Below are 12,021 nucleotides of genomic sequence, written 5' to 3'. Positions count from 1 at the left end.
TCACGGCTCTAGCCCAGTGGAGAGCCGTGATAGCCCAGTGGATATGACCTCTGCCTCCAATTCCGGTGGGTGTGGGTTCGAATCCGGTCCGGGGCATGCACCTTCAACTTTTCAGTTGTGTGCATTTTAAGAAATTAATAAAAATATCACGTGTCTCAAACGATGATGAAACCTGTATACCAGAGAATTTTCTCAATTCTCTGCGTCTGTGAAGTCTGCCAAGCCGCATTGGGCCAGCGTGGTGGACTATTGGCCTAACCCATCTCATTGTGAGAAGAGACTCGAGCTCAGCAGTGAGCTGGTAATCACACCCATGATCTTTTTGTTTTAATTCAAAGTTTCTCCACACTTTCCTAAATACTCTCTTTTAGTAACTGTACAAATAATTTGAAATAATGAATATATTGCCTTTTGTTTAAATAGTAAAAGGTTCTATTAAATACTTTCAATGTTATGCAGTGCATACACTTATTTACTTAAAATACAAAAGTACGTACACTACGCCATTTTAATAATAGCTTTATCCCGACCACAATGATGAATCAATCAATGTCGAAACACATGATTCATTATGCCGAACATATTGAAAATATAACATTTTTCATAACGCACGAGCAAATTAACATGCGCGAACAAAATATTAACAGTCAATTTATTAACAGGTGTATTCTTATACGTATCAAAATCTGCTTTCTAGCTTGTCAGTATCTGTTTTGTGCTCACGATGCTGGAATAACAGATACATAACATAAGTATTTACTTTTAATAAGTAGACGAAAGTAACGAATCATTGCAGATTGTGGTATACTGAGTTACTTTGTTAGCGACCAAGTTAGCCCCTAATTAGCGACCACGTCTCGGATCCGATCTATGTAGGTAGACAGGATTCAGCTCATAAACCTAAATCCTGCCAACCCACAGCGGAGCAGTGTGGTGAGTCTAAGCTCCATATTCTCTCTTCAGTAAGAAGGGAGGCCTGGCCCTAATAGTTGCCCGTTAAAATAGGCTGATAATCATGTGGTAGGAATACGCCGTACAATATTACGTTCGTCGAACTGAGACAAAAATGTTAAACCTCATGTGACAGACCAGCATCCATACCTCTCACTCCAGAGACCGAAACAACTGCTTGGCAGCAGAAATATAGAAGACAGTAGTACTCTATACCTCTCACTCCAGAGACCGAAACATAGCTGCACGGCAGCAGAAATATACAAGACAGTAGTACTCTATACCTCTCACTGCAGAGACCGAAACATAGCTGCTTGGCAGCAGAAATATACAAGACAGTAGTACTCCATAGCTCTCACACCAGAGACCGAAACATAGCTGCTTGGCAGCAGAAATATACGAGACAGTAGTACTCCATACCTCTCACTCCAGAGACCGAAACATAGCTGCTTGGCAGCAAAAATATACAAGACAGTAGTACTCCATACCTCTCACTCCAGAGAACGAAACATAGCTGCTTGGCAGCAGAAATATACAAGACAGTAGTACTCTATACCTCTCACTCTAGAGACCGAAACATAGCTGCTTGGCAGCAAAAATATACAAGACAGTAGTACTTCATACCTCTCACTCCAGAGAACGAAACATAGCTGCTTGGCAGCAGTAATATACAAGGCACTTAGTACATCAAATGAGCACTGGATTAAAGACCTCTACCATTCATAATATTGGAATAGCGGTGTGTACTAACGGAGCCCTCGCAGTTTCATCCACTTAGTTCCCGTTTCCGTGGTAATACGGAGATAAAATATAGCCTATTGTTAGATATTTCTACTGATATAGCCTATTGTTAGATATTTATACTTATAACTAGAGTGCAGAATCAACTAAAGATAAACAAAAGAGAAGAATAGAAAACAAAGAGATTAGTTATAGTGCGTATTCCGGATAGTGCCGCTTGTGTTGAATTTTCGTTTAATTATTAATTACTAGCGGACGCCCGCGACTTCGTCCGCGTGGAATTCAGTTTTTCACAAATCCCGCGGTAACCATGGATTTTTCCGAGATGAAAAGTATGTGTTAATCCAAAGCAAAATCTATTTCCATTCTAAATTTCAGCCACATCGCTTTAGAACTTGCAGCGTAAAAGAGGAATAAAACATACTAGTTTCGCATTTATAATACATATACTTATAGAGCCATATTGAGAGCCATAATAGCCCAGTGGATATGACCTCTGCTTCCCCTCTCTCTGATCCCGTAGGGGTTCGAATCCGGTCCAGGGCATGCACCTCCAACTATTCAGTTGTGTGCGTTTTAAGAAATTAAATATCACGTGTCTCAAACGGTGAAGGAAAAACATCGTAATCGAAAACTTGCATACCAGAGAATTTTCTTAATTCTCTGCGTGTGTTTAGTCTGCCTAGCCCCTCTCATTGTGAGAGGAGACTCGGGCTCAGCAGTGAGCCGAATATCGGTTGATAATGATGATGATGATGATGATAAATATAAATATTCCTCTAATTAAAGCGCAGTGGTACTAGCATACGAGTTAGACCTTTTTTACCCATGTTATTATACTATTCCAATTACCCTTACCAGTTAGCTAAAGGGCTAGTTGGTAAGGGTAATTGGAATAGTTCGGGCAGCAGCCTATTCATCACGTAACTTACGGCACTACAAGGGACAACCACTTACCATCACGTTCGTGGTTCCGCCATTTCACGACCAATTTGTCTTCGTTACACGGAATGAGGTTAATGGGTGTGAAATTTGTCTTAATTAATGAAATGTTGAACATGAATGGCAAAAATAATATATTTTGACGACCTTCGTGGCATATTTGAGCACCTGTTCTAGTATAATAGGTTCTAATACCAAGTGGCGTGCACTTCATAGATCCATAAACGCAATGCATGCCCTGAGGATTCATTACGAACCAGTATTGGAGAAGAAATTTTCCATTTTGTACAATTTGTACGTTTAGAGCCTACCCTGGTAAAAAAACCTTGTGCACGCCACAGCTATTTCCCGATTTGTTATATTTTATTATTTTACTAGCCGATGCCCCGTGAGTTTTAGCCGTGTTCATATCCAATTAATATCAATTAATAAGGAAGAAAAGCTTAGAATTTACATAACCCGAACATGGCTTGGGTCCGAAGTCACATTGGCTAACCACTGGACAAACGGTCGAGACAAACAAACAGACAACAGGCAGATGATTGATTTGTTATATATTAATCTATACTAAATATTTGTTTTAGTTTGTGGTATTTTAGGATAATCTCTGCATCTACTAAACTGATTTTGAAAAATTACCCCTAGAAAGCCCCGCTATTTGCGAGTGTCATAGGCTAACTTTTAATAATATTATGAAACCTACTAAGTTCAATGTATTATTATGGAAAAATACTTGAGCACAATGAATATACCAATATATATAGAGTACATAAAATCAGTATTTTAATGCCAAGGTTATAGGAAAATAAATGGCGGGCTACAACCTCTTACAACTCTACCCATGTACGTACTACGCTCTAATTATAGGGCCCAGCGTGTTAACGTATATTTTACCCTATAATGAATTAAATATATACATGTAATGTTTATGCCAACATAATAACCAACTTTCAAACAAAGACAATAAATTTTATAATTTTTATACTATATTTTGCAACAGGGGGGCGTCTAGCTACACGGGAAAGCGCATAGTTGGTTGACCCCCCTAGATGGCCCGAGGACATCAAGCGAGTTGCAAAGAGCCGCTGTTTGCTGGCGGTTTGAGACTGTTATGTTTGGAATTCCATTCAAGAGGTCTGTGTCTAGCAATGGTTATTTTGATAAACGTGGAAGATTAAAGTGAAAAGCCTTTTTAGAGAAAATTTATCATAATCATCATGACATCAGCCGATGGACGTCCACTGCAGGATATAGGCCTTTTGTAGGGACTTCCAAACATCACGATTCCGATTCCCATCGACTCGCTTGATGTCGTCAGTCCAACTGGTGGGGGTCAACCAACACTGCGCTTTCTAGTACCGGATCGCCATTCCAGCACGAGTCGCGAAGCTGAATTGGCAATGGGCGGGGCACATAGTTCAAAGAGCCATTGGACGTCGGGGTCCCAACGTGCTGGAATGGCGAGCAAATTTATACATGTAAAATATTATTAAGTTTTACCCCTTTGTAAAGTAAGCGAAGTGTAAGAAAGTCAGCCAACCTTTCAACGTAAACAAGCTGCCTTTTTCTAAGATTAATATAAAATCGTGAGAAACGACGGCTGTTTTATATTCACACATACGAGTACGTTATGAATAAAACGCCGTAATCAAGAATCGAATATCCCTCCCATACAAAAACAGGATATTGGAGAATGTAAAACGGAAGTACATAATAAAATATAAATCACCGGAGTTGTGAAAAAATACGTGACATAAGGGTATATTTAAAATTGCTCACTGGTGAAAATAAGTGAAAATGTATTTATTTGTGCTAAGTACTCGTATTAGCCCTCATTCAACCTATAATTTCACACGACTGCGTTTTTAAAAAAAACTCGTTTAAAAAATTAATTTTTTTTTTTTTTTATAAGAAGGGGGACTTGGCCCTGTTGTGGGTTGATAAAAAAGGCTGATGCATATTATACCTATTATGCATAATATGCTATTATGATGAATAACAAAGAAACACACCTTAGGACATACTAAATTAAGTTAACTAAATTAAGTTTATAAAATCTGAGGCAACATTTATTACAAGAGAATTATTGATTAACAAACATTATTTTTCAAGTGCATTTTATTTTCTTGGAACTCAGCACGCACGGCATGCGTGCAAACGTATGAGTTACGCTTTATTTATAGCTTCCATCCACTCGCAATTACTTCTCGATTGTGGAATGTTTTTTTTTAATTAGTATATTTGAGTTGTGGCGACCACGCACTGGAAAAAGCAGTATTGGGCGACCCCCTTAGGTGGACTCACGACTCCAAGCGAGGGGCAGGAGGATTAGAACCGTGGTATTTGGAAGTCCCTACAAAAGGTCTATGTCCTGCAGTCAACGTCCATCGCCTGATGTGATGATGATGAATGTTACTTAGTAAACTAATGGCTGAATTCATGAACTATTCTAGAATCGATAGTTTATTATAATGAAATTGTAACTCCAAAACAGTACTACGAAATATTAATTTATTAAGTTTTGTTCCTATAGAGTGACAAATTAATTATTGTGAGCATGACATATAGTATACGTAAAGGACAATGGGTATAAGTGGTATCGGTGAACTGAGTAAATCGAAGTTTTTCATGGTTATAATTATTTTTTTGAATTATAAATGTTACTTTCATTTATAAGATATCACGAAAACACCGTCAATAAAAATGAATACAAATATAATCAATAAATAACAAAATAATGAATCAATACTATAACTACTATAAAGTAGCAAAGTTTGTAAGTTTGTGATAATGTGTATGGAGGTAATATCAGGTTTACTAAACCAACTTTGAACATTTCTTTACTATAAGAAATACTTGTGAGTGTCATAGGCTATTTACCCTTCCCCTATTATTCCCATAGTCTCGAATACGAAATACGTAAGTAAAACCGCGAGGTGTTTGTTAGTTTGTACATAAACTTATTCAGCCAAATACCGGCATAGGGAACTACGACCGGCGTTGATTGGATCCGTTTATAGGAAATTGCTATTTTCCGTTTGACAACTTTTCTTAAACCGTATCTGCTAGCCTATTCACTATTCTGATCTATATTATCAACCTACTAAAATTAACATCAAATTAATTGACAAAATGTCATCTATATACTGTATGATATCCACCAGTAAGCACTGGTTAACTGGTTGCCACATAGAATCTCAATTTCCTATTGTCAACTAGCATACGTCAAAGATAGTGAATTAGCATGCAGGTAGGTAGATACTTATTATGTCTAGTTACTTATTTTTATTATCTAATATTGTTGTTTTAGATACTTTTTTTATTATTGAGAAAGAATACAGAAATTAAGGAACTTAAGCTGATTTATCCTAATAACTATACAAATCATGCCCACGTGAAATGGTAGCAAGAATACTGGCTGCATTTCCGCGCTGAGAGGTTAATCCTTTGAGCAAAAAATGAGCCAGCCTTTCTGTCAATAGTCTAGGCAACTAGCCGCGGTGAAATGATTCGGGGAAATTTTTAGATACTTATATCTCAATAACGAAATTTAACCTAGCATAGACATGACCAGTATTCGACGTATTTTACCGATAAATGTACGTAAATAGATACTCCGACGACTACAATGCAGTTTTTCCACTATCACAGACCTTTCTTATTTATCATATTATCTGCATGCAACATCTAAAAATATAGAGTTGATACAATTTTCGTGAAATACGAATAGCAAACATTTGAAAGTAGGCCTTGAACTTTCAAAAAGTTCAAATCAATGTATAAGAAAGTCACGGCTACACAACAGTAGTACAATGTGTAGGCTTATACGTCTATGAAGGATAAATAATTTATTATTGAACGGATTCTTACCTGATATTACGAATCGATATCAATAATATTCGTTGTCGTTTTCAAGTCTCAAGGATATGTCTGATATATACACTATACACTTATATTATAAATATGATACACTTTTTAACAACTAGTAATATGTACAATTAATTCATCCAAACTTGGTCCACACACCGACCACGTTTAATATACACATAAAGCATATAAAGGGATAAGTATAATGATATGAAATTTTTGTTTGATATCAGTTTTATAAGTCACTTGATTGGACCAATAGATTTAATGTAAAAAGGTAAGTAAAAGATTAATAAAGAGATTTAGATAGAAAACGCAATTAGGGCTCATTAACTGAAGTACGAAAGTTTAGTCCATCAGTTTACACACACTTACGATCGCACCTTAGCCATATTGAATCTAAATAGGCTGCAAATTGAATAAAATCATTCGGTCCGGTGGTAACTTTTTAATTGCATTCGAATATAACACTCGGGGCATCGGCGTCCATTTTTGCGTGAGAAATAAATTTACGAACATGCGAACGATGTTTTTAAATATTCCGCAAACTCACAGATCGAAAATACACATCCGCCCGCCGTGCCGCCCGAACGCGGACTGAACTGAAAGCTTTTCCTGCACTTCTGAAATTGTCGTTCCTTGCGGGAAAAAGCTGAAAACATTACACTTGCTTATATTGGTAGGAGTGAAGAAGACAGACGTATTTCATTGCTGTTATGCTGTTAACCCATGCTTTACTGACTATCAAAAGTAAATTGTTAGTATCAAAATAAACATGCACTCCGTCTGATTTTAAACATGAATTGCATTCACGCACAAATTCAGATCGAAAACTCATTTCCAGTTCGTTATTTATTGCTCCGTATCACTTTTACGGTTGATTTTTTTATTAAATATAAATTGTTAGATGTCACGAATACTACAAACATTAAGCATTCAGAATTAGGTGGTATTTAGCATTCTTACAAATTCATAACTATCCAAATCCACAATAATTTAATGTGAAAGTACGCCAAAAATTACAATTAATAAAAACCAAAAATTCGATATTTATTACTTAGTCACATCTGTAATATAACAATACTTTCTATTTTCTATTCTATTTCCCTTTATTATTTGGGACTAGGACAGGCAATAAGCGATGGTAGCTTTTCGTACATCAAAGTACTAAAAGCTACCATCGCCTACCTACTCGTATATACAGTGTTAATAAGTCCATGTTCCTTTTAACTGTTTACGCTTAGGTTAAAATCAAACTTAAACTTGAAAAGTCGTATATTTTACTGATATTACCATCAAGGGAAATTTACAAATATACATCGCATATAAATAATCAAACGTAACCGGTGGTTTGAAATGTCTTGATAAATAAGTTTTGATATTCCCGTTACTCTTACGAGTAAAGACATGTTAAGAATATTTTATATTTTAAGAAAATCAAAGTTCAAGGTTATATTATCTTACTTTTTAGAGAAGTCTTTGAAAGATATACATACATGATACATGTTTTAGTAGCAGTAAATTTTGCTGTCATTCTCTTTTGAAAATTGAATGCTATGTGTGAAAACATTCATAGTACCTAATTGACATGTACTATGCAATACTTATTTCTGCTACCACGTTGCATGTTGGATGATTATTGCAGATATCATTAATTACATACCGTGTATTATAGATAATATAAACATGGATTAAGATTTAATCTTCAATTTTCTTCAAAGTAAAATGGACCTAGTCACCATTCTTTAAAGTTTACTTTACTTTGAAGAAAATTGAGGTTTAAATCTTAAATGTTTATAAATAAGGCCAATAGGGCTTATCAACACTTCCTTTTTTGTCCAAAGGATAAGTCTGGTTACTCAAAGCAGAATTACAGCCAGCATTCTTGTCACCATTCCATATGGGCTCAATTTGCATAGCTATTAGATAGTTTTTAGGATAGGATAAGATAAATTCCTGTATATGTACTAAGCCATGTACTTATAATAGCAAGCAATGGAGAACTTTCAACAAGCTCGTGTATGACTATCTTTCAGATAGTTTTTCAAGCGTTTAGCTCAACAAACATTGTTTTGTTTATTGCTGACAAGGGCCCGTTGAATAAATAATCATTTCCAAATACAAACATTATGGAAATAAAAATATATTGTTTTAGCTAACTTTTCTTAGAATTATTCGATGGCCCTATCAATTGTTTTTGTAAGAAATCAGCTGTCGTCGCCCCTCAGGTCTAGGACACGTAAAGACAGACAATGTCAAAGATGTAATACAAATATCTTGAGTAAATAATCTAAGGGAACCTTATAATTTGATTCGTTATTAAATCAAATTACAGACTTTTATTTAGATATATTTGCTGTGGTTATAAAAAGTTATAAAATATGATGCCGATAACGAGAATCACCATATATTTAAGCTTTACACCTAGTAAAACTCAAACAAGGTGATATTGATATTCTATTTTCGTGCGGTTGTGCTTCGAATGTAGGATGAAAAAAGAAACGCGTTTGTATGTGTAAACTAAAGGAACGCAGGCATTCGCATTTTTTATATATTAAGAACGATGTGGTGCGTCACATCTACCTCTAACACTTTCTTTAGTAGTGATAAAGTTTTTGTTAATCGCCCAGGAAATTACCTACTACCGCCAAGCTTATTTCTGTAGAGGTTTTAAACCTCTCAGGCACATGTCGGCCAGCACTTTCTAAGACTTCATTTTCCTTTTGTTTTAGTAAGATAAAAGTTTAATCTTTACATGAATATTTTGTTAAAATCAATTTTCATAGCCTTGATGCGCACTGTAGTGACGGCAATCTTGACCAGGACGTTGGATTAATATATCATACGAATGACTGGATACTAAAACCGAGGTTTCTAAATACATAGTCGGGTCAGCACGTCCAATGCGGCCATTTTTGTTTAACAACAAAGAAGAGCTGATGTAACTTGTACGTAGTACTATTATTCCACTCTCCGATTGTCCAGATCGAGAGTCAATTTCTCTCCGAACTACGCGATCTAGGGCTGCACCAAGTTTTCGTATATTTATATGCAATTACGATCTTTTTGTTAAACAACTGTGAATAGGTAGATATCAGATAGCCAGTTATACAATAAACCTAGTATTGACAACTTTTTGACAGCCGGCTGATTCACCATCTTTGACGTATTTTAGTTGACATATATAAAATTGAGATTCTATCTTACATATTATGTCATCCGGTGGATATCATACTCTATGTAGATGACATTTCCCTATCGATTTGATGTTCATTTTAATAGGTTTATATAAAGACAAAAATAGTAAATAGGCCAGTATTTCTGCAGAATGCGTCTTTCACGTTATTGCCGGATAAAAGTGTAGTACATAGTACAAAAAAAGAATTTCAGTTTAGTTATAAAATATAAAACTTACCATAAATAAAATAATTATCAAAGTTTACTTATTTAGGTAAAACAACATCTTTCGTAATAAAACCACCTTGAACAGCTGAATATCACTTACTTTTAACAAAAGTTTTAGAAAAATGTACATTTTGAAAGAACCATTAATTTCAAGTGTAATTGTAATCCATGCAAGAGACCTGCAGTTTTAACTGAAGAGTTGTTCAGTTCAATTATCCGTGTTTAGTGTACGTCAGTTTTAACGGTACAGTTGTTCTAATTACTTTAGATGAAATTTCGATTATATGAAACTATACAGTTAAAACTGAAAGTCCGTAGCCCACATAAGTAACTATATGTAGAATGGGGATGATGACTAGGTTTTTTATATATTAATTTTTATGATACATTCGGTCAATCAAGGTCAATCAAGGTCAATGTTAACTCATTTATACAAAAAAGCAAAGATTGACTGGATATTTTCAAAATAAATAAGATTATAAAATTTCAAAATCTATTAAAAATCTTTTATCATAATTAGAGGAAAATTCATACAGTTTTAGCTTCCTTACATTAATTGTGACTTTTTAATATATGGTCAATAAACATAAACGCAGAAATAACAAAGATATTAGTAATTTTGTTTAAACGCCCATACAAATATAACGATCATTAATTGCCTATGACGTCATTAGTTCGTACCATTTTGTATGGAGCGTTTTTCAGGGATCCGAGGCAGCGCCGCAAATCTGACCCTTTAAATCCCTGTAGCTCAGAAAGTAATGATCGCAGATACCCTGTCACTTTTACAAAATTGCTTTACTATTACAATATTCTTAATTTATATACAATTTAAAAAACTGTCATCATCCCTATTGATTTGTCGCTAGTTTAATTAGTGTTAAATCATATTAAACCAAGTTATATAGTTAAACATTTGTTTACACCCGCCCGAGATGTACCCGCAATGTTTACAGCACCAAACCCAACAGCCGTAACGGTCCGCCATAAAACAGTAAGTAGAGAGCAATAGGTATAAAATTCTCCTCGCTAAGGGTCATAATTACTACGTTAGTTGAGGTTGATTCATTAAATGAGAGGAAGGAAGTAAAGTAGGTAAAGACTAAGTTTAAATATTTTTTAAATACATATGTTAAAGTAGGTACCTTTTTTTAACCGATTTTGAAAATTCTTTTACCACTAGAAAACCATATATTTTTTAAACGTCATAGTCTATATTTTATCTCCGTATTCTTACAGGAACGGGTACTACGCGGGGCGCCGGCTAGTTTAAAAATATTTCTATAAACAATTTACTATCGAGTCTCCTCATTTACTCCTGCGCATTGATTGCCTTTGCTGTTATTATTTATACATATTATAAGGACTATTGTCCTTTTTAACCGACTTCCAAAAAGGAGGAGGTTCTACGTTCGGCTGTATGTATGTTTTTTTTTTTTATGTATGTCCAGCGATAATTCCGTAATTTGTGGACCGATTTTGAAAATTCTTTTTTTGTTTTGAAGGGTTTCATTCCAGGGTGGTCCCATTTTTTTCATGTCAGGATCTGATGATGGCATCCTGGAGAAATCGAGGGGAACTTTCGAAAATTGTAGGGACGGCTAGTGCGTTTGTTAGTGTTTCCATAAGGTATTTTAAACCACTACACTTTTTCTTCACCTACTTTGTGCATGTATTCTGTGTTTTTAAAGATAAGGACAATTGTCCTATTTTTCACCAGCAGCTGCTCTGTGCGTGTATTCTGTGTTTACTACAAGACGTTTTATCGATAACTGCTGACTTCAGACGAAATCAAATCGATATCATTTAGATGTTAACGTATAGACTGATTGCATTTAAATTCACCAATTGTATTATTAGCCGTATTATTAGTACACATATCTCTGACTTCTAGTTACTCGTAGATTTATAGAACTATAATACAGTCAAAGTACTTTAATCAAGAACTCGTAACATTCAACATTAAGTTTCTCTGAGGCACACATATCCCACGCTTACTAAAGTTAAACGATGCAACTAATAATATGTATATACCACTCTACATAACAAGCTATCTCAAAATGTTTCATCTCTATCTCTATATAGCAGACAACAACATCTCTTTTTTGTGAGGTT

At 35.1% G+C, this 12,021-nt stretch overlaps 1 protein-coding gene across 4 annotated transcripts in view; it reads right to left on the bottom strand.

The window, feature by feature from the left end:
• Window positions 1-7,110, bottom strand: part of LOC112053223 (small conductance calcium-activated potassium channel protein) — a 307,143-nt gene extending 300,033 nt beyond the window's left edge. For 3 of the 4 annotated variants that reach the window (XM_052886403.1, XM_052886404.1, XM_052886405.1), the window contains exon 1: window positions 6,505-7,109. The gene's annotated coding sequence lies outside the window, so the exon portion shown is untranslated. Of the gene's footprint in view, window positions 1-6,504 lie in introns of all 4 variants that reach the window. The other variant, XM_052886402.1, reaches the window with a different exon arrangement.
• Window positions 7,111-12,021: the final 4,911 nt, after the last annotated feature.

The sequence above is a fragment of the Bicyclus anynana genome, chromosome 17, assembly GCF_947172395.1.
Source record: "Bicyclus anynana chromosome 17, ilBicAnyn1.1, whole genome shotgun sequence".
NCBI classification, from domain to species: domain Eukaryota; kingdom Metazoa; phylum Arthropoda; class Insecta; order Lepidoptera; family Nymphalidae; genus Bicyclus; species Bicyclus anynana.
Note: the sequence above shows the minus strand (reverse complement) of the source record. Positions and strands in the feature narration are given on the sequence as shown.